Here is a 23,194-nt window from a genome sequence, read left to right as displayed (position 1 = left end):
CAGGCACTGAGGGGGGCACTTGACAGGATGAGCACTGGGTGTTGTTCTGTATGTTGGCAAATTGAACACCAATAAAAAAATAAATTTATTATTAAAAAAAAACAGAGAAAACAGAAAGACAACAAAGGGAAAAGCAGGGCAGCCCCAGTGGTGCAGCCGTTTGGTGCTGCCTGCAGCCTGGGGTATGATCCTGGAGACCTGGGATCGAGTCCCACATTGGGCTCCCTGCGTGGAGCCTGCTTCTCCCTCTTCCTGTGTCTCTGCCTCTGTCTCTCTCTGTCTATGAATAAATAAATAAAATCCTTAAAAAAAGGGAAAAGCAAATTTAAAAGATAGTATAATATAAAAAGAAAGTGGGGGAGAGACCGTGGTGTGTGGGAGAAATATAATCTCATAGTGTGGACCGAGAGGTGGATCTTTTCCATTCTGAGTGTATGTTGCTCTGTATTATAATAGGTGCTAAATCCAAATTTGTATAAACCAAGAAAACACATATAGATTCACAACAGCAATAAAAAAAGCAGAACCAAGATAAAAAGAGAGGGGCGGATTCAAAAGGAAGAGAAAATATTATCCTGTGGAACAACAAACATGTGGCTCCACATTTTGGTCAGTATTTAATAGGTGCTAACTTCCACAATTATGAAGTAAAACAAGACAACCCACCGAAAACCAATAACTCATATATCTACAAAATTCAATTAGTTATATTAACAGGAATTTGAAAATGAAGGTAAGTGTAGAAATATGATAGTTAAAAAGGAAAAACCTTAAAGATTTGTTATTATGTTGTTGGTAAGGCAGGAAAATAGAAACAATATTGGAAAGTTTTAACCTGAGAGGTAATTGAATTATAAGGAAAAATCTATGAGCTCTATAATATTTTGCCTCAGCCCTGGCATTTACCAGTGCTACTCAGTAAACTGGCTGTTCCCCTGTTCTTCCACCTGTCCATCTGGGGAGAGGCCAAAGTAGAGAACTCAAATACAAAAGCTAACCTTACACATAGAGGAGCTAGGGAAAAAACAGCAGATAGATCCTACACCCAAGAGAAGAAGATAGTTATTTAAGATTTTAGCAGAACTCAATGAAATCGAGACCATAAGACCTGTGGAACAGAACAACAACAAAAAACCAGGAGTTGGTTTTTTGAAAGAATTAATAACATACATAAGCCATTAGTAAGCCTTATTAAAAAGAAGAGAGAGAAGATTCAAATTAATAAAATCATGAATGAGAAAGGAGAGATCACTACCAACACCAAGGAAATACAAACGATTTTAAAAACATATTATGAACAGCTATATGCCAACAATTAGGCAATCTAGAGATATGGACGCATTCCTGGAAAGCCAGAAACTACAAAAACTGGAACAGGAAGAAATAGAAAACCTGAAGAGGCCAATAACCAGAGAGGAAATTGAAGCAGTGATCAAAAACCTCCCAAGACACAAAAGTCCAAGGCCAGATGGCCTCCCAGGGGATTTCTATCAAACGTTTAAAGAAGAAAACATACCTATCCTACTAAAGCTGTTTGGAAAGATAGAAAGAGATGGAGTACTTCCAAATTCGTTCCATGAGGCCAGCATCACCTTAATTCCAAAACCAGACAAAGACCCCACCAAAAAGGAGAATTACAGACCAATATCCCTGATGAACATGGATGCAAAAATTCTCAACAAGATACTAGCCAATAGGATCCAACAGTACATTAAGAAAATTATTCACCATGACCAAGTAGGATTTATCCCCGTGACACAAGGCTGGTTCAACACTCGAAAATAATCAATGTGATTCATCATATCACCAAGAGAAAAACCAAGAACCATATTATCCTCTCATTAGATGCAGAGAAAGCATTTGACAAGATAGAGCATCCATTGCTGATCAAAACACTTCAGAGCGTAGGGATAGAGGGAACATTCCTCGACATCTTAAAAGCCATCTACGGGAAAAGCCCACAACAAATGTCATTCTCAATGGGGAAGCATTGGGAGCCTTTCCCCTAAGATCAGGAACAAGACAGGATGTCCACTCTCACCACTGCTATTCAACATAGTACTGGAAATCCTAGCCTCAGCAATCAGACAACAAAAAGACATTAAAGGCATTCATATTGGCCAAGAAGAAGTCAAACTCTCCCTCTTCACCGATGACATGATACTCTACCTAGAAAACCCAAAAGCCTCCACCCCAAGATTGCTAGAACTCATACAGCAATTTGGTAGCGTGGCAGGATACAAAATCAATGCCCAGAAATCAATGGCATTTCTATACACTAACAATGAGACTGAAGAAAGAGAAATTGAGGAGTCAATCTCATTTACAATTGCACCCAAAAGCATAAGATACCTAGGAATAAACCTAACCAAAGAGGTAAAGGATCTCAACCATAAACACTATAGAATGCTACTGAAAGAAATTGAGGAAGACACAAAGAGATGGAAAAATATTCCATGCTCATGGATTGGCAGAATTAATATTGTGAAAATGTCAATGTTACCCAGGGCAATGTACACGTTTAATGCAATCCCTATCAAAATACTATGGACTTTCTTCAGAGAGTTAGAACAAACTATTTTAAGATTTGTGTGGAATCAGGAAAGACCCCGAATAGCCAGGGGAATTTTAAAAAAGAAAACCATATCTGGGGGCATCACAATGCCAGATTTCAGGTTGTACCATTAAAGCTGTGGTCATCAAGACAGTGTGGTACTGGCACAAAAACAGACACATAGATCAATGGAACAGAATAGAGAACCCAGAAGTGGACCTGAACTTTATGGTCAACTAATATTCGATAAAGGAGGAAAGACTATCCATTGGAAGAAAGACAGTCTCTTCAATAGATGGTGTAGGGAAAATGGACATCCACATGCAGAAGAATGAAACTAGACCACTCTCTTTCACCATACACAAAGATAAACTCAAAATGGATGAAAGATCTAAATGTGAGACAAGAGTCCATCAAAATCCTAGAGGAGAACACAGGCAACACCCTTTTTGAACTCGGCCACAGTAACTTCTTGCAAGATACATTCATGAAGGCAAAAGAAACAAAAGCAAAAATGAACTATTGGGACTTCATCAAGATAAGAAGCTTTTGCACAGCAAAGGATACAGTCAACAGAACTAAAAGACAACCTAAAGAATGGAGAAGATATATGCAAAAGTCGTATCAGATAAAGGGCTAGTTTCCAAGATCTATAAAGAACGTTTTAAACTCAAACCCAAGGAAACAAACAATCCAATCATGAAATGGGCAAAAGACATGAAGAGAAATCTCACAGAGGAAGACATTCACATGGCCAACATGCACACGAAAACATGCTCTGCATCACTTGCCATCAGGGAAATACAAATCAAAACACAATGAGATACCACCTCACACCAGTGAGCATGGGGAAAATTAACAAGGCAGGAAACCACAAATGTTGGAGAGGATGCGGAGAAAAGGGAAGACTCTTACACTGTTGGTGGGAATGTGATCTGGTGCAGCCACTCTGGAAAACTGAGTGGAGGTTCCTCAAAGAGATAAAAATTGACTTGCCCGACGACCCAGCAATTGCACCTTTGGGGATTTACCCCAAAGACTCAGATGCAAGGAAACGACGGGACTCCGGCACCCCGATGTTTATAGCAGAATGTCCACAATAGCGAAACTGTGGATGGAGCCATGGTTTCCATTGAAAGATGAATGGATAAAGAAGATGTGGTTTATGTATACAATGGAATATTACTTAGCCAGTAGAAATGACAAATACCCACCATTTGCTTCAACATGGATGGAACTGGAGGGTATTATGCTGAGTGAAGTAAGTCAATTGGAGAAGGACAAACATATGTTCTCATTCAATTGGTTAATATAAATAATAGTGAAAGGGAATATAAGGGAATGGAGAAGAAATGTGTGGGAAATATCAGAAAGGGAGACAGAACATAAATACTCCTAACTCTGAGAAAGGAACTAGGGATGCTTTAAGGGGAGGAGGGATGGGGTTACGGTTGAATGTTTGAAGGGCACTGAGGGGGGTCCTTGCAGGGATGAGCACTGGGTGTTATTCTGTATGTTGGTAAATTGAACACCATAAATAATAAATTTATTTTTTAAAAAGTTCAAACAACTAAATATTTATGCTGCCAACATGGGAGTACCTAAATATAGAAACCAATTAACAACAAACGTACAGAAAGTCACTGATAATAATACAATGACAGGGGATTTTAACACCCTACTTATGGCAATGGACCTATCGTCTATACAGAAAATCAACAAGGGAAAAATAGCCTTGACACACTGGACCACAGGGACTCAACAGATATAGTCTGAACATTTTAACCTAAAGCAGAATACACATTCCTTTCAGGTGTACATGGGACATTCTCCAGAACAGATCATATCATGGCCCACAAATCAGCCCTCAACAGGTACAACAGGTACAAGAAAGTTGATATCACACCCTGTACATTTTTGGACCACGACTTTATGAAACTCGAAGTCGACAGTAAGAAAAAATTTGGACAGACCAAAAATACGTGGAGATTATGAACATCCTACTAGAGAATGAATGGAGCAACCAGGAAATTAAAGAGGAAATTTAAAACAAATGAAAATGAAAACATGTTTCTCCAAACCTCTGGGATGTAGCAAAGGCAGTCCTGAGAGGGACGTACATAGCAATACAGGCCTACCTCAAGAAAGAAGAAGTCTCCAATACACAGCCTAACCCTACACCTTAAGGAGCTGGAAAAGGAATAGCAAACAAAGCCTAATGCCTATAGAAGAGGGGGAAAATAAAGATGAGAGGATCAATAAACAATACAGAAACAACAAAGCAGTAGAATGGAATAACGAAACAAAGAGATGGTTCTTCAAAATAATTAAGAAAATGGATCAAGCCCTAGCCAGCCTTATCAACGAGAAACAGAAAAGACCTAGATAAATAAAATCACAAATGAGAGAAGAGAGATCACAATCAACACCAGAAAAATTAGACAATTATAAGGGAATACTATGAAAGATTATACGCTAACATACTGGGAGACCTGGAAGAAATGGACAAATCCCCAGAAATGTGCAAATGAGCAAAACTGAAATAGGAAGAAATAGAAAATGTGAACAGACCCATAACTAGCAAAGGAATTGAATCAGCAGGGCACCTGGGTGCCTCAGTGGTTGAGCATGTGCTTTGGCTCAGGTCATGATCCCGGGGTCCTGGGGAATGAAGTCCCACATCAGGCTCCCCGCATGGAACCTCAATTTCCCTGTGTCTATACCTCTGCCTCTCTGTGTCTCTCATGAATCCATAAATAAATCTTTAAAAAATGAAAAAAGATAAAATGATGAGAAAGGACCCAAATAAAATCACAAATGAGAAAAGAGATATAACCAACACTAGAGAAATACAAACGATTATAAGAGAACATTATGAAAAATTATATGCCAGCAACCTAGAACCTGGAAGAAATAGATCAATTCCTAGAAATATATAACAGTAAAAATGAAAAGGTAAGAAATAAGACTTGAACAGACAGATAACCAGCTAAGAAATTGAATCACTAATCAAGGATCTCCCAACAGGAGACGCTTAGATCAATAGAACAGAATGGAAAGCCGAAACAAGATACAAACCTGTAACTCTATGATCCATTAATCGACAACAAGGCAGGAAGGAATATCCAAAGCACAAAGACAGTCTCTTCAACAAACCCTAACCCTGACCCCAGGATAAGAACAAATGGTGTTGGGAAAACCAGGCAGCCACATGCAGAAGAATGAAACTGGACCACTTTCTTACACCATATATATAAAAAATAAATTCAAAATGGATGAAAGACCTAAATGTGAGACCTGAAACCATACAAAGAAGAAAAGATAGGCAGCAACGTCTTTGACATTTGCCACTGGATCTTCTTTCTAGATATGCCTCTGAGGTGAGGGAAACAAAAGCAAAAATACTATTGGGACTTCATCAAATTGAAAAGCTTCTACAAAGTGAAGGAAACAACCAAACCTAAAAGGCAACATACAAAATGAGAGGAGATATTTGTAAACAACACATCCAATAAAGATTTAGTATCCAAAATACATAAAGGAAATATAAATCTCAGCATCCTAAACACAACTTATCCAACTGCCAATGGGCAGAAGACATGAATGGACTTTGTCTCTGACAAGACATCCAGATGGCCATGAGACACACGGAAAGACACTCAGCGTCACCCATCAGCAGGGAAATGCAAACCAAAACCACAATGAGATGTCACCTGACAGCCATCATAATGGCTAAAGTTAAGAACAGAAGAAACAACAGGTGTCATTGAGGCTATGGAGAAGAGGGAGGCCCTTACACTCCTGGTGGGCAGGCGAACAGGTGCAGCCACTGTGGAAAACACTGTGAGGGTCCTCGAGAAGTTGAAAATAGGGGATCCCTGGGTGGCTCAGCCGTTTGGCACCTGCCTTTGGCCCATGTCGCGATCCTGGAGACCCGGGATCGAATCCCACGTCGGACTCACAGTGCATGGAGCCTGCTTCTCCCTCTGCCTGTGTCTCTGCCTCTCTCTCTGTGACTATCATAAAAAAATTTTAAAAAAAGAAGTTAAAAATAGAGCTACACTACGATTCCAAAATTGCACAGCTAGGTATTTACCCCAAGGATACAGAAGTTGTTTAGTAGATTCGAAGAGGGACACGCAGCCCAGTGTTTGTAGCAGCATTATCAACAAGAGCCAAACTGTGGATACAGCCCAGATGTCCATCGACAGATGAATGGGCAGAGACGATGTGGTTAATATACACACTGCGACATCACTCGTTCATCAGAAGGGATGAAGTGAAGCCATTTACAATGACGTGGGAGAAGTGGAAAGGACTTATGCTAAATGAACTCAGTCAGAGGAAGACATATACCAAATACCATACAATTGCATTCACATGTGAATTTTAAGAAACCAAACAAACTGGCAAAGGGGCAGAGGGGGGATGAGAGAAGCAAATAAAAAAACACACTATTAACCCCAGAGAATAAACTAATAAATACCAGAGGAAGGTGGGGGGATGGGGAATCAGGCGATGGGGATAGTGGAGAGCACCTGTGACCAGTACCAGGCGTTGTATCCAAGGGTTGAATCACTATGTGGTAAACCTGAAACTATATCATACTGTGTTTACAAAGAGGAATTCAAGTAAAACTTTAAAATAATAATTGGTAGTATTGATGAAACATGTGCGCACAAGAGATAAAATCAGAAAGGCAACTGAAAATCCAAATAAAGAGTCTTTAGAGTCACAAATCCCCTCCTTAGCTCAGCTTGGGAGAAGCCTGCCATGTATATTCTGACCCCAGCAGAAGCCTGGATTTTGATTCTCTGGGGAGGCCACTGACTTGGTGGAGTCAGGCTATCTTTGAAACCAAAACCTAAATAGAGTGCATAAAACTAAACTGCCCAAGATACTAGGAGTCCCAGTGCAGGCACATGCCAAGACCCAAACTCTAACCATACACAGATATAACCCTAACACTACACTTAAGCCTAATGTTAGCCTAACCTTAACAAGACCTATCACTAATCGAAAACCAAACACAAACCGCAAGACCGAAACACATTCACTGAACCTTCCTGCCAAACCTCACCCTAACTCCTAAACCTATTCTAAACCCTTAACCCTGACCGCTACCTTAAATCTAACTCTAACCCTAACCCTAACCTCTAAACCTAAATTGAACTTAATGTACTCAAATCCTATTCCTGACCTTAACCTGTACCCTAACCCTAACCCTCTAATACTAATCCTATCTCATACCCCAAACTGTACCCTAACCCATACCCTAAAACTAACCCCTAACCCACTCCCTTAAATGTATCTCTTACTCTCTTCCAAAACCATACCCTGACCCTGACCTGTCCCTAACCCTAACCCCTAACCAAACAATAACCCTAACCCTAGTCCTAAACCCTATCCTAACCCTAACCCTCGCCCTAATTCTAAACCTAGCCCTAACTATAACCCTAACCCCTCACCCTAAACCCTAACCCTAACTACACCCTAACCCCTAACCCTAACTGCAAACCTAAGCCCAACCCTAACTCTAACCATAACCCTAACCCAACTCCTAACCTCCTGCCCTAATCCCTAGAGCCTAAACCCTAACCCTAACATTAAATCCTGTCCCTTACCCTAACCCCATCCTAACTCTTAACTACTGACCATTACCCTTATGCCTCACCTAACCTCTAATCCGTAACCATAAGCATAATCACTAACATCTAACATATAACCTAAGGCTAACCACCAACTGCCTCTCCTCCCCTAACCTTACCATTCATTCTACCCTTTCACTTACCATGTGGTTCTGAGGAGTCCCTTCTGATGTAGACGTGGCCCCCAACGGCTCCTCCAGAGTCCTCCAGGGGGTCCAAGCAAGCCGGGCTCCTGTGAGTGTGGACATGGCCCAACGTGTTCCTGAGTCATAGTCAGCGGGTCCTGAGGACGCCGGGTCTCCTGTCACTGTGGACTATGTCTCACATCCTCTGAAGCCTCACAGCAGGTCCTCAGGAAGCTGGGGGCTCCTGTCAGCCTGGACATGGCCCCATGGCCCCCAGAAAACTCACCGTGGGTCCTGAGGGGGCTGTGGGCTCCTGTCAGCATAGACGCAGCCCCATATGTCCTGAAGCCAAAGTGCTGGTCCTGAGGAGGACGGGGTTCCTGTCAGGGTTGACATGACCCCTCATTTTCCTCAAGCCTCACCATAAGACCTGAGGAGGCTGGGGGCTCCTGTCAGCATGGATGTGGCCCATAATCTTCCCAAACCTTCACAGTGGGTTCTGAGGAGGCCGGAGACCTGTCAGTGTGGATGCGGCACCCACATTTTTCTTAGGCCTCACCACAGGCCCTGACAAGGCTGGGGTCTTCTGTCCGCATGGATGCATCCCCATATTTCCCCAAGTCTACACCGGGGGTCATGAGGAAGTCAGCGTCCTGTTCTGTCCATGTGGCCCCAAGTCCTCCCGAAGCATCACCGAGGGTTCTGAGGAGGCCGGGGCTCCTGTAACCATGAATGCGGCCCCCAGCTTCCAGAAGCCTCAACTTATGTCCTGAGGGGCCCGGGAGCTCCTGCCAGAGTGGACGTGGCACCACATCTTCCTGAAGCCTCCCTGCAGGTCCTGAAGCGGCTCAGGGGCTCCTGTCAGTGTGGATGTGGACCCACATCTTCCTGAAGCCTCCCCGCGGGTCCTGAGGTGGCTCAGGGCTCCTGTCAGTGTGGATGTGGACCCACATCTTCCTGAAGACTCCCCGCGGGTCCTGAGGTGGCCCAGGGCTCCTGTCAGGGTGGATGCGGGCCCACATCTTCCTAAAGCCTCACCGCGGGTCCTGAGGAGACCGGGGTTCCTGTCAGCATGAACGCGACCCAATTTCCCCCTGAAGACTCCCCGCGGGTCCTGTGGAGGCTTCAGCTCATCAGCGTAGATGCGTCCCCACATCCCCCTCAGGCCTCCCCAGCACAGGCTGGCTCCTGTTAGTGCAGGCAGAGGAGGCCTACTGCACACGCGTGCCCCATGGGAGGGGCCTGGGCTCGGGCGCCCCCTGCGGGACACTCAGGCACTGCAGGAGGCTGTGCAGGAGGCAGCAGGTGCTCCATGGGCCCCACCTGCCTCCTTTCAGGCTCCAGCTGGGGCCTGTTAGCTTCAGAAACATCTCACTGAAAAGGAGCCCAACACCCGACTTCCCCAGAAATACTTAAGGACAAGGAATTGGAGCCCACAGGACACGAAATGAAATGTGGACCAGAATTTTACCAAGTCCTGCAAATCTCACTCAACCCTCTTCCACTGTGTGCGGGACCGTGGGTTGGTGCAGCCGCCCTGGAAACAGTGTGGAGGCTCCTCAGGAAGTTACAAATAGAGCCACCCTGCCACCAGCAGGTGAACGGCCTGGAGCTCACTCCGAAGATACAGATGCAGTGAGTCTTGGGACAACTGCACCCCAATGTCCACAGCAGCCGGGTCCACAGTAGCCACACTGTGGGAGGAGCCTTGGTGCCCTCTGCCAGATGATGGATAAAGAGGATGGGAGATAGATGATGGTCATACAGAGAGGAATGGTACTCAGCTATCAAAGAGAAGGAAATCTTGCCATTTGCAATGATGTGGATAGAACTAAAGGGATCATGTTAAGTGAAGTAAGTCACTCGGGAAAGAGAATGACCGTGTGGTGTCATTCATAGGTGGAATTAAAGAAGCAAAGCAGATGAACTACTGTGAAGGGAAGGAGAGACAAGATCAAAACAGATGCAGGAAATACAGACTCTTAACGATAGGAAACGAACTGAGGGTCGCTGGAGGGGTGGGGGCATAACAGGGGAAATAGGAAAGTGCTGCGTCTCACTCTGTCCTGCTTCTCCAATACTGATTTGCTGTCCGGGGTTATTTGTTGAGGAGGATGGATGTTATGGTTTTTTTTTTCCTATTTCTAAGTTCTGCCACCATGATTTTGATAGAAATGACATTGAAACTGAGGGTGGCTTCAGGAACTGCGGACATTTTCACAAGATGAGGCTCCCACCCCACGAGCCCAGGACGGCCTCCCAGAGCCTGGTATGGCTCAGTGCACAAGTCTTGTGCTCCTTTGGTTCAGTCTCATTATTTATTCTCCTTGATGCTCCTGAGAAGGCCTTCACATCCTTCCTTTCCTTCCTGAGTGCTCATTGTCGGACACAGCAAGGCTACTCTGCTCTGTAGGGTCAGTTTGTGTCCCGTGACTTTACTGAACTCACTCCTTAGTTCTAACAGGTTTTGGTGGAGGCTCTCGGGTTTCCTATTTCTAGTTCCGCATCTTCAGCATATAGGGACAGTGTGACGTCCCCCTTCCAGGTGTGGAACCTTTGATTTTTACAGCTTAATGTCCTAGAAAGCCCCATTATTGAATCAAAACTGAGCCCAGGCCAAGGGCAGGAAGCCCCTATTAGAATGAGAACAGAGCTCAATGCCCTTGAAGGCCCCATATCAAAATGTAAACAGAACTTGAGGAATTGCTCCAGCCCTTCTGGAGGTCCCCGAGACCAGCCCTTAAAACTAAGCTAAAACCCACCTCAGGGTCCAAGTCCCTGCTCCGCTCTGTCGGGTATACTTGGACACAAGCTCGCGGTGGTAAATAAACCCTCGTGTGTTTGCATCAGTGTTGGCTTCTCGGAGGTTTCTCGGATTCGCAATCTTGGGCACAACAGTCTGAGATAAAAAAAGAAAACCAAAAGAAGCTCGGACGCAGGTAGAGTGAACGCAGGATTCTGAGAGAAGCGGCGGAGACCCGGGGGTTGGGGGCTCTGCTGTGGAGGCCCCTGCAGACTGGGGGGCAGGATGCTCAGCCCCAGAGCCAGAGGACCCAGAGACCCCACCCGCATCCCGCCCATCTGGACCGGGTCTCTGGGAGGAGCACAGCGCCACCTGCTGGAGGCCAGACGCGCTGACGCCCACCCCGCCTCAGACCCCGCAGATGCATCTCACAGGCAGATGTGCACCTGACAATCAGCGCCATGGCCAATCCCCAGACCCCGCACAGTCCCTTCGCTGCCACCAAGGTGTTGGACCACAGAGGCTGCAGAGCTTCAGCTCTGCTTGGAAAGTAGGGTCTAGCCTCCTTTGTACTTTGTGCTTTATTTTCATGTATTTTCTTTGATTCTATTTTATAAATTGCCTTATTTTAATTTTTATGTATGTACCTTATATATTTCTTATTTTTAGTTTCATGGTACTTTGTGTTTCTTATTTTGGGATTTAGAATCTTTTAACAACCAGGCAAAAATAATCTGGTAGTTTTTTTGGGGAGGGCAGTTGTTATTGTTTTTCTTGGTTTTTCTTTTTCTTCCTTCTTTCTTTTCTGGAAAAAAATAATGAGATGGAGAAATTCACCTCCATAAAATAATATGAGGTAGTACTCACAGCCAGGAAGTCCATCAATACAAATATATTATGTTTAACTACAGTTTAAAACAATGATTATAAAGATAGCATCTGGGCTGGAAAAAGAGCACAGAAGAAAACTAGAGAATCCCTTACTGTAGAAATAAAAGAAGTAAAATCTAGTCAGGCCAACGTTAAAAATGCTATAACTGGGGATCCCTGGGTGGCGCAGCGGTTTGGCGCCTGCCTTTGGCCCAGGGCGCGATCCTGGAGACCCGGGATTGAATCCCACGTTGGGCTCCCGGTGCATGGAGCCTGCTTCTCCCTCTGTCTATGTCTCTGCCTCTCTCTCTCTCTCTCTCTCTCTCTCTCTGTGTGTGACTATCATAAATAAATAAAAATTAAAAAAAAGATTTAAAAATGCTATAACTGAGATGCACTACCAAGTAGAAGCATTAAAAACAAGGAAGGTTATGGACCACAAAGGCAGATTTCGGAACTCAGCCACTTATTAAAACAATAACATTTATATCATGGGAGACTCCCAAGATGAAGACAGAGGAAAGGTGGGCTTGCTCAGCCATTAGAAATGACAAATAACCACCATTTCCTTCAACGTGGATGGAACTGGAAGGTGTTATGCTGAGTGAGGTAAGTCAATCAGAGAAAGACAAATATTGTATGTTCTCATTCACTTGGGGAATATAGATAATAGTGAAAGGGAATATAAGGGAAGGGAGAAGAAATGTGTGGGAAATATCAGAAAGGGAGACAGAACGTAAAGACTCCTAACTCTGGGAAATGAACTAGGGGTGATTTAAGGGGAGGAGGGCTGGGGTGGGGGTGAATGTGTGATGGGCACTGAGGGGGGCACTTGACGCGATGAGCACTGGTTGTTATTCTGTATGTTGGCAAATTGAACACCAATAAAAAGTAAATTTATTATTAAGTAAAAGAAAGAAAGAAAGAAAGAAAGAAAGAAAGAAAGAAAGAAAGAAAGAAAGAAAGAAAGAAGAAAGAAAAGTAGCAGCTGTGTGGCTCAGTTAGTTAAGCTTCTGCCTTAGGGTCAGATCATGATCCAGGTCCCAAGGAAGGCTCCCTGTTCAGCAGGGAACTTGCTTCTCCCTCGCCCTCTGCCCCTCTAGCACTCCTCTCTCTCAAATAAATAAATAGCATCTTTGAAAAAGACACAAACAAACCCAGAGGGAAGAGAAATCTCCCATGTAGAAGATTTTCCAACAATTTGTGCAGACATTCCACCCTCAAGTTCCTGAGCATAGCTTCCCATCTTATGTGTGGAATACACATAGTAACTTCCTTCTACAAAATATATTATGAAAAACTTAAAATAATAATAATAATATAATAATAATAATAATAATAATAAAAGGATCACTTTACTACGGAGAAACCAACAAACACTACCTCAGCAAGATGATCAGATCGATACCAAGACTGATAACTCATGTTGATAGTATCTAACCTTTATATGATATAATAAAAATGGCAGTATATCTCTGTATATAATCCACAAAAACAGCTCAATCATGAGAAAAACAACAGACATGTCCCAATTGAGGGAAATTTTACAAAATACTCTACTTGTCAAAGTGTTCCAGTTCGACAACAAGGAAAGGCTGAAAGACTGTCACAATCCAGAGGAGCCTAAGAAAACATGAGGACAAATGGAGTGTGGTATGAGGGATGGTGATTTAGCAAAAACTAAGGAAATCTGAATAAAGTATGCTCTTTGGTTATTGTGAAAATTTTAATATTGATTCATTAGCTAATATTTGTACCATACTGATATAAGATATCAATAATTGGAGAAATTGAGTGCAAGTGCATGAGAATTCTCTGTACTATCTTCTCAATTTCCCTATAAATCTTTGTTTTCCTTCTAAGAAATTAGATTTAATTTGAAAATTGACTTAAATGAATCAGGCTCCAGTGTGAAGAGATTTTAAGAATCGTTGAATTATCTTTTGCCTTATTCTTAAAAAGTTCCTTCGATGGGAACAAAGTAAGAATTTTATATCAGAAGGAAATAAAAACACTTATGAACACGTATAATGCCTCCTCAACCTGAAAAGCAGTAAAGGATAATAAATAGCAAAAATCAGATAAAAATACTTCTATTATAATAGACACCATATTGCAAGTGCATTTAAAATTAGCAATGTATAACATTTATTTCCTTGACATTTGACTTCCAAAGAGTTCACAGTGTTTCAGTGTCAGTTGAAACAGGGGAAGAATCTCAGGGAAGAATCCTTCACATAATAATAGGACCATTGGTACTAATGTCTCTCAATTATTTCCACATCCATAAAGATGCATTTCCTGATGAGTGACTGAGCTGTGAAGAAAGAGATGAGAAACACTCATCCCTTTGAATTACTTGTGTCAGAATATTTTAACCATAGTATTATGGATAGTAAATTATCCTTATTAACAGGAAATATGTCTCAGAGTGGAATCTGAGCAATCAGATGGGCAGAGAAAAAATGCTTTAACTCGCTCCTGCACTTTTAAAGACAAAGGAGAGCTTTTCTATGTACAAAGTCAGTTGTCAAGATAGCCTTAGGGAATAAGAGTCTGCAGCATGGAATCCTGCTGCACAGCTGGGATGCCCGTGCCCCAGTTCTTCCTGATCTCAAATCCCTGGGCCTGTCCCACCACACAGGTAGCCACGCTGAGGTCATTTGCAATTTCTCTCTTAGGAGCTCCAGGGAGGGGGGCATGAGCTAGATAGGACGGGACGGGATGCATGGAGGCCGAGAACATTACAGCCATTCTACTTTAAGTTCAGTATTAGCACACGTCCAGCAATCCCAGGCCCCTGTGAAGAAGAGCTGAAATTTGCATTACTTCAGTTACTGTAAAAAAACAAAGTTTACAGCTTGTCTTAGAAAGCCCCACAATAGAATAAAAACTGAGCCTAAGCAAAGGGCTGGAAACCCCAATTAGAATGAGAAGTGAGCTCAATGCCCTTGAAGGCCCCACATCAAAATGTAAACAGAACTTGAGGAATTGCTCCAGCCCTTCTGGAGGTCCCTGAGACCAGCCCTTAAAACTAAGCTAAAACCCTCCTGGGGGTCCAAGTCCCTGTTCCACTGTGTGGCATATACTTGAACCCATGCTCGAGTTTGTAAAACAACCCTCGTGTGTTTGCATCAGTGTCGGCTCCTTAGTGGTTTCTTGGATTCGCCATCTTGGGCACAACACCCCCATGACCCCTCCCCACCTGGACTGACCTCCTGTCCCCTCCCACCCATGCTGACCCTCAGTCACCTCCCCGCCCACAACAGCTGGGCACAGGCCCTCACACAGTTCCACAGGCACGGTGGGCACTCCCGCCATCCCCAGCCTCCCAGGGGAAGGAAGGAGGTTTCGGCAGGACACACTCCCATGGTGGCCCCAGGGCTCCCTGCCCAGGAGAGCACCTGGTGACAGGTCGGGGTCTGTGTCCCTGACGCCAGCTCCTTCTCCCCAGTTTTCCCGCAGGAAATGAAGGAGGAGGCCCTGGTCTCCTCCAGGGACATCACGCAGGTGGACCTGGACGTCAACAGGACGCTCAGCAGTCACATCATATTTTGGGACTACTAAGGGGTAGGGTGAGGTTGAGGGGCCAAGGGGGATCACGACCCAGTGGAGGACCGGGGGATTCTGGGTAGGAAAAACGGGGCTTCTGAGGCAGGGGGCAAACAGCAGCCAACAACACACCGCTCCATGGTAGGGTGTTGGGGATGACCTCTATGCCCACACCCCCGGGGCCTCGGGGATGAGGAGGCAACTGGGATGGGGCCTCCAGGGCTTGCCATGGGAGCTGAACCTCAAAGGGGAGAGGGGCTGCCCCCTGAGAAGTAGGGGATGGGGTCGGGTACGTGAGGGGCATGAACCGGACCTGGGGGCCAGGTGGCATGACCGCAGCTGGAGCAGGACACACTTCGATCCCATGAGGGTCGGACGGGTCAGAGTGACACCCACTCTCGGTGATTTATATATTTCTAAATTCTATGTATTTGATTTGAGACAATTTGAAATTTGAAAACACACATAGTATGATGAACTCCAGATAATGCCCCCGGTCCAGCCAGGGCCCTGCACTGTCCACACCTGGCCCCAGGGGCAGGGGTCACAGCAAACCCCAGACTGGAGTCGCCTTTAATTGTAGACGTCTCCTTGTGCATCTTCGAGGAGGAGATGCCCTGTGTCCGCAGGCCCCCCACGACATCTCCCTCATTCCCCACTCCCACTCCATCCCCCTACATCATCATCCCCAATGGCATCCCACCTACACCATACCCCTCAAACCCACACAGCCCCACACAATCCCCACCCACATTATACCCCAACACCATCCGCCCTACACTATCCACCACCATCATACCCCTGCCCCTACACCTTCAACCCCCACACCATTGGCCCCCAGCAAGGACCCGGTACAGGTGCCCCCTGTGGGACATGCTCAGCCTCCCCGGGTTTCTCTGGATTCCCTGCTCCCATCAGAAGCCCGGGTGTCCCATAGAGTACCCAGGGGTTGCAGGGAGGAGGGAAGACAGGGAGCCCCCGACAGGGTGTGTGCAGGTGAGTGGTGCAGAGGACGCACTGTGCCCTGTCTCCGCCCACTGTCCCTCCTGGAGGGCGGCTTACACTGCACAGGATGCCAGCCCCTAACCAGGGGGATCTGGACTGGCCTGGCCCCGGGCTCTGTGAGGGCGGGGGTGATTTGAGTCCCCGCCCCAGGGCCCACCACAAAGACGAATGTGTTCCAGCCCCCCATGGCCCTGGGCAGCCCTGGATTCTGGCCCCACGCTGAGTGAGCCCTCTCACAGCTGGATGTGGCCTCCTGGGCCCTGGGCGTGACCCACAGATCCAAGTCGCAGACCTAGGACAGCACTGAGGATCCCGGTACACCCCAGGGTGGGGAGAGCAGGGGTAGGCCGGTGGGCCCCACCTGCACCCACACCAGGAGGCAAGCTCCTCCAGATACTCGGGCCCCAGGAGGCCCGAGGCCAGGGTCCAGCAGTCCTGCGGGAACCCAGCGCAGGAGCCTATGAGCTGCAGGTCCAGTTCAGCTCTGCTGTCCTCAGAACCGTCTCTCAGGCTGAAACCTCAGGACACACGCCCCCACCCGGAGTCCACACATGCTCCCAGGTGGGGAACTCCAGCACTCAACCCCCAACCCGTGTGATTCTTGTCCTCCCGTAAAGGACTGAAAGGTCTCCTTCCCCAGGTGAAGGCACGCACCACGGCTCTGAGACCGTTTACTGTAGAAAGTCAATAAAGTGTAGTGGTGTAAAATGCACAGCCAGCCCTTTTCTGTGTCTCCCAGAACTCTTGCACAGGTGTGGAGAGACCCACAGAGAGAGAGGAGGGGGCATCACCCAGGCACCCAAACAGCCCCTGCAGGGACACCACAAGCAACACAGCTGACGTCCCCACGTGCCTTCCAGGAATGGCCAGACGCCAGGGTCAGGACCCCACAGACTATACTGGGACACATCCTGGTGCCCCGCGGGCCAGAATGGGCTAGGGACAGAGTGACAGCCAGGGAAACCTCAGGTCACCAGGGTCTGTTCAAAGCGATCTGGGAGGTCTGTGCTCTCTCTGTCCAGGAGGCCGGGGCTGGCCCGGTTCCAGGGCACGTACTACCCTCCCTGCATCCCCATGCCAGTGTGCCTGGGGCACAGAGGGCCTGTGGGGCACTCAGCGTGGCCCTGGAAGGGATGTCAGGACAGCAGGCCCTTGTGTTGTGCCCAAGACTACGAATCTGAGAAACCACCAAGGAGCCGACACCGAAGCAAACTCCCGAGGGTTTCTCTACAAGGTGGAGCTTGGGTCCAAGTTCACACGACACAGCGGAGCAGGGACTTGGACCCCGAGACTAAGAGGCATAGCAGATTTATAGGGTCAGTGGATCGTGGGATATGCAGAAATTTGCACAGTCATGTCGGTCAACACGCAGGTGGCTGATTGAATTACACCTTACACTATAGTATCCACTTGAGCTGGCCTATTACTTTGGTCAGAATCGGTGCGCAGTTTTGGGGGACACAAAGCAGGGTTACATTGTTATGAGCCGATTTCCGATTAGGGTGTGCCCAGCAGCTTGACTTGGGTGGGGCAGCGCCTTAAGCCATAAGCTGGTCATTTAGGGGGTCATAGGGGAGGTGGTGGGTGTAGCACAAAATGGAATCAGTCCTGCTCTGCTTGTCCAGGAGTACGGGAATTTTGTTAAATTTCCTGGGTCCCAACTTGCAGCTCATGCACCTGGGGAACGCTCATCAGGTGGACTCAGCGTGCACACCTTGTGCTGCTGGATCTATCACACCAGCGTGTGGAGGACACCCTCCTCGCCCTAGTGAGTAGGGGCTGGGTGAGCATGGGGCTCGGCCTGAAAGCCAGGCAGCACAGGGGACTGAGGAACCTCAGCCCCGTCCCCACTGCGACCACACAGATGCAACCTCAGCGCTCCCCGCCATGGGCACCCAGCTTCTCAGGAGCTCCCGCCAGGGTAGCCCCGAGGTCTGACTCCCTGCTGGAGAGGCATCGGGGAGAACAGAGGCAGCCGGAGTTTGGCAAGACCCACTGCCGGACATGGGAATGTGGCCAAGCCAGACCTACCACCTCAGCTGACCTTCCAGCTGAAATTCACTACAGGAGCGAGCCGCGGGCCGGCCAGAAAAGCCCAGCTAGCCACCCAGCATCAGCACGAGAAATGATGTTGTACCAACCATTTCGGCGTTTGGGCTACCCAGACAGAGGATCTGATAGCTGCACATGATAGCTTCATGTGATAGACACACACACACCCCACAACCAACAAAAGTCAGAATCCCCCCAATGTTGTCAAACAGCAGCTGGATGGTTACATACACGACGCTGTGGTCCCCAATAGGATACCTGGAAGACGCTATAAACCATGACTGCAGAGGTGCTGGAGGCATGGAGATGTGCCTGCTGTGTTCCAAAAAGGAACGCAGAGGGGCAGGAAGCATCCTACGGAGGGGGGGGCCTCCTAGGAAAGGACACCAAGTCCCTGTGAAGGCTACGGTTGGTGAAATCTTTCCTCTTCTCTTTCAGCTTCTGCTTTTCCTCCTAAATGCCATTTTCCTCAATCATAATAGCAAAAATTTATTTTATGTTTTTAAATTTCTTTTTATTGGAGTCCAATTTGTATGAATTCTTTCTTCAGCAAGGGTGTCATTCAGGATAGAAGGAAAGATTTTCCCAGACAGGCAAAGTATAAAGGAGTTCATGACTGCTAAACCAGTCCACTAAGGAATTTTAAGAGGGACTATTCTAGTGGGGGGAAAAAAAGAGACAAAAGCAACAAAGACTAGAAAGGACCAGAGAACGTCACCAGAAACACCAACTCTACAGGTAAAACAAAGGCACAAAGTTCATATCTTTGAATAAGCACTTTGAATGCTGATACTAAATGCTCCAATCAAAAGATATAGGGTATCAGAGTGGCTTAAAAAACAGGATCCGGGATGCCTGGGTGGCTCAGGGGTTAAGTCTCTGCCTTTGACTCAGGGTGTGATTCTAGAGTCTGGGATCGAGTCCCATATTGGGGTCCCGGTGGGGAGCCTGCTTCTCTCTTGGCCTAATTTTCTGCCTCTGTCTCTGTCTCTGTCTCTGTCTCTCTCTCTCTCATGCTCTCAAAAATAAAATTGTTATTAAAAAAACAAGGTCCATCGGTATGCTGCCTAATAGATGCTCACCTTAGACCTATAGACAACAGCAGATTGAAAGTCAGGGGATGGAAAATCATCTATCATGCTAATGGTTATGAAAAGAAAGCTGGAGACCAATACTTATATTAGAGAAACTAGATTTGAAACCAAACCCTGGGGGTCACCTGGTGGCTCAGTGGTTGAGCATCTGCCTTCGGCTCAAGGTGTGTTCATGGGATCCCAGGATCGAGTCCCACATTGGCATCCCTTTGGGGAGCCTCTCTCCCTCTGCCTATGTTTCTGCCTCTGCTTCTCTGTGTATCTCTCATGAATAATAAATAAATAAAATATTTAATCTCAAAAAGAAAGAACAAATACTGTAAGAAGTGATGAAGAAGGGCATTATTTCATAGTTAAAAAGACTCTCCATCAGGATCAAACAACTAAATATTTATGCTGCCAACATGCGAGTACCTACATATGGAACCCAATTACCAATAAACGTACAGGAACTCACTGATAATAATACAATGACAGGGGATTTTAACACCTACCCACTTATGGCAATGGACCGATCATCTATGCAGAAAATCAACAGGGGAACAATAGCCTTGACACACTGGACCACAGGGACTCCACAGATATAGTCTGAACATTTCTTCCTAAAGCAAAATACACATTCCTTTCAAGTGCACATGGGACATTCTCCAGAACAGATCATATCATGGGCCACATATCAGCCCTCAACAGGTACAACAGGTACAAGAAGGTTGATATCACACCCTGTACATTTTCTTTTTTTTTTAATTTTTTTTATTTATTTATGATAGTCACAGAGAGAGACAGGCAGAGACACAGGCAGAAGGAGAAGCAGGTTCCATGCACCGGGAGCCTGATGTGGGATTCGATCCCGGGTCTCCAGGATCGCGCCCTGGGCCAAAGACAGGCGCCAAACCGCTGCGCCACCCAGGGATCCCACACCCTGTACATTTTCGACCACGACGCTATGAAACTCGAAGTCGACAGTAAGAAAAAATTTGGACAGACCTAAAATACGTGGAGATTATGAACATCCTACCAGAGAAGGAATGGAGCAACCAGGAAATTAAAGAGGAAATTTAAAACAAATGAAAATGAAAACATGTTTCTCCAAACCACTGGGATGTAGCAAAGGCAGTCCAAAGAGGGAAGTACATAGCAATACAGGCCTATCTCAGGAAACAAGAAGTCTCTAATACACAACCTAACCTTACACCTAAAGGAGCTGGAAAAGGAATAGGAAACAAAGCCTAAAGCCTACAGAAGAAGGGAAAAAATAAAGATGAGAGCAGAAATAAACAATACAGAAACAGTAGAATGGAATAACGAAACTAAGAGCTGGTTCTTCAAAATAATTAATAAAATGGATCAAGCCCTAGCCAGCCAAATGAACGAGAAATGAGAAAAGACCTAAATAAATAAAATCACAAAAGAGAGAAGAGAGATCACAATCAACACCAGAAAAATAAGACAATCATAAGGGAATACTATGAAAGATTATATGTTAACAAACTGGGAGACCTGGAAGAAATGGACAAATCCCTAGAAATGTGCAAACAAGCAAAACTGAAATAGGAAGAAATAGAAAATGTGAATAGACCCATAACTAGCAGAGGAATTGAATCAGCAAGGCACCTGGGTGCCTCAGTGGTCGAGCATGTGCTTTGGCTCAGGTCATGATCCCGGGGTCCTGGGGAATCAAGTCACACATCAGGCTCCCCGCATGGAGCCTCATTTTCCCTGTGCCTATACCTATGCATCTCTGTGTCTCTCATGAATACATAAATAAAATCTTTAAAAAAGAAAAAAGATAAAAGATGAGAAAGGACCCAAATAAAATCACAAATGAGAAAAGAGAAATAACAACATTAGAGAAATACAAACAATTATAAGAGAATATGATGAAAAACTACATGCCAGCAACCTAGAACCTGGAAGAAATAGATCAATTCCTAGAAATATATAACATAGCAAAAATGAAAAATGAAGAAATAAGAAATTTGAACAGACAGTTAACCAGCAAAGAAATTGAATCAGCAATTAGGGTTCCCCAACAGGAGACGCTTAGATCAATAGAACAGAATGGAAAGCCAAAACAAGATACAAACATGTATCTATGACCCATAATGGACAACAAGGCAGGAAGGAATATCCAATGGCACAAAGACAGTCTCTTCAACAAACACTAACCCTGACCCCCGGATAAGAACAAATGGTGTTGGGAAAACCAGGCAGCCAAATGCAGAAGAATGAAACTGGACCACTTTCTTACACCATATATATAAAAAATGAATTCAAAATGGATGAAAGACCTAAATGTGAGATCTGAAACCATACAAAGAAGAAAAGATAGGCAGCAACGTTTTTGACATTGGCCATTGGATCTTCTTTCAGGATATGCCTCTGAGGTGAGGAAACAAAAGCAAAAATACTATTGGGACTTCATCAAATTGAAAAGCTTCTGCAAAGTGAAGGAAACAACTAAAGCTAAAAAGCAACATACAGGAGGAGAGGCAAGATGGCGGAAGAGTAGGGTCCCCAAGTCACCTGTCCTGACCAAATTACCTAGATAAACTTCAAATCATCCTGAAAATCTAGGAATTCGGCCTGAGATTTAAACAGAGACCAGATAGAATGCTACAGTGAGAAAAGTTCACACTTCTATCAAGGTAGGAAGATGGGGAAAAAGAAATAAAGATACAAAAGGCATCCAAGGGGGAGGGGCCCCACAGAGCCAGGCTAAGGCCAGGGCGAGTGCCCCCCGGGCAGGAGAGCTCTGTCCCAGAGAAGCAGGAGCTGCACCATTCTTCCAGGGGGAAATGACGCCCGCAGGGATTCAGAGCAAGACCCCAGGAGGGCGGGGATACCCTCGGGCTCCATGGGACACAAACATACACCTGCACTCCCAGGAGATTGCACCGAGCTCCCTAAGGGCTGTAGGGCACATGCATTGACCCAGGAGCAGCTCTGAGGGGATCCGGCAGCGGCTCTGTGCGGAGGGGGCAGTGGGTCCCTGGGAACAGCTAGGTGGCGGCGCCTAGGGCAGAGGAAGTGGCTTCGTGTGGAGGGGGCTGCGGGGCTCCAGGAGCAGCTCAGAGGGGCTATGGCGGCTCCGTGGAGAGGTGCCTACCCGGCCGGGAGCGAAAATCCAACAGCGCAGGTCCCGGAGCACAGGGCCGGGACACAGCCCAGGATTCGGCCTCCCCCGGGACAGGCAGAGGCCCTGGAGGGCCCAGGACAGCAAGGACGCTCCTGCCCAGAGCTGAGCAGATCAGCAGCCCTGCCCCAGAGCCTCCAGGCCCTGCAGATGGACTGCTCCAGAGTTACTGGGGGGGCTGAATACAGGTGTTCCGACCTGGCTGCTGCCACTGGGGTTGTTCCTCCTTGGGCGTCACAGGGTATACAACCCCCACTGAGCGCTTCACCAGGCAGGGGGAGAGGAGCTCCCCCAAGGGCTAGCACCTGAAAATCAGCACAACAGGCCCCTCCCCCAAGAAGACCAGCTAGACGGCCAAGTTCCACGGGAAGTCAAGGGACTTAAAGTAGACAGAATCAGAAGATACTCCCCCATG

The 23,194-nt window shown here is 46.2% G+C and overlaps 1 protein-coding gene and 1 long non-coding RNA gene across 17 annotated transcripts in view; one reads left to right on the top strand and one right to left on the bottom strand.

Moving 5' to 3' along the window:
- LOC112656497 (uncharacterized) overlaps window positions 1-23,194 on the top strand; it is a 441,756-nt gene that overhangs the window by 16,170 nt on the left and 402,392 nt on the right. The window contains exon 6 of one of the 2 annotated variants that reach the window (XR_007408962.1): window positions 11,178-11,196. The exons of the other annotated variant lie outside the window; for it this stretch is intronic. This is a non-coding gene — a long non-coding RNA (uncharacterized LOC112656497). Of the gene's footprint in view, window positions 1-11,177; window positions 11,197-23,194 lie in introns of those variants that run through there. 2 annotated transcript variants of the gene reach the window in all.
- Window positions 8,209-23,194, bottom strand: part of LOC118353533 (uncharacterized) — a 368,208-nt gene continuing 353,222 nt past the window's right edge. For 14 of the 15 annotated variants that reach the window (XM_049106725.1, XM_049106727.1, XM_049106706.1 and 11 more), the window contains one exon: window positions 11,090-11,226. The gene's annotated coding sequence lies outside the window, so the exon portion shown is untranslated. Of the gene's footprint in view, window positions 9,374-11,089; window positions 11,227-23,194 lie in introns of those variants that run through there. The other variant, XR_007408953.1, reaches the window with a different exon arrangement.

The sequence above is a fragment of the Canis lupus genome, chromosome 37, assembly GCF_003254725.2.
Source record: "Canis lupus dingo isolate Sandy chromosome 37, ASM325472v2, whole genome shotgun sequence".
In the NCBI taxonomy this organism is placed as follows: Eukaryota; Metazoa; Chordata; class Mammalia; order Carnivora; family Canidae; genus Canis; species Canis lupus.
This window is presented reverse-complemented; position numbering and strand designations above follow the sequence as displayed.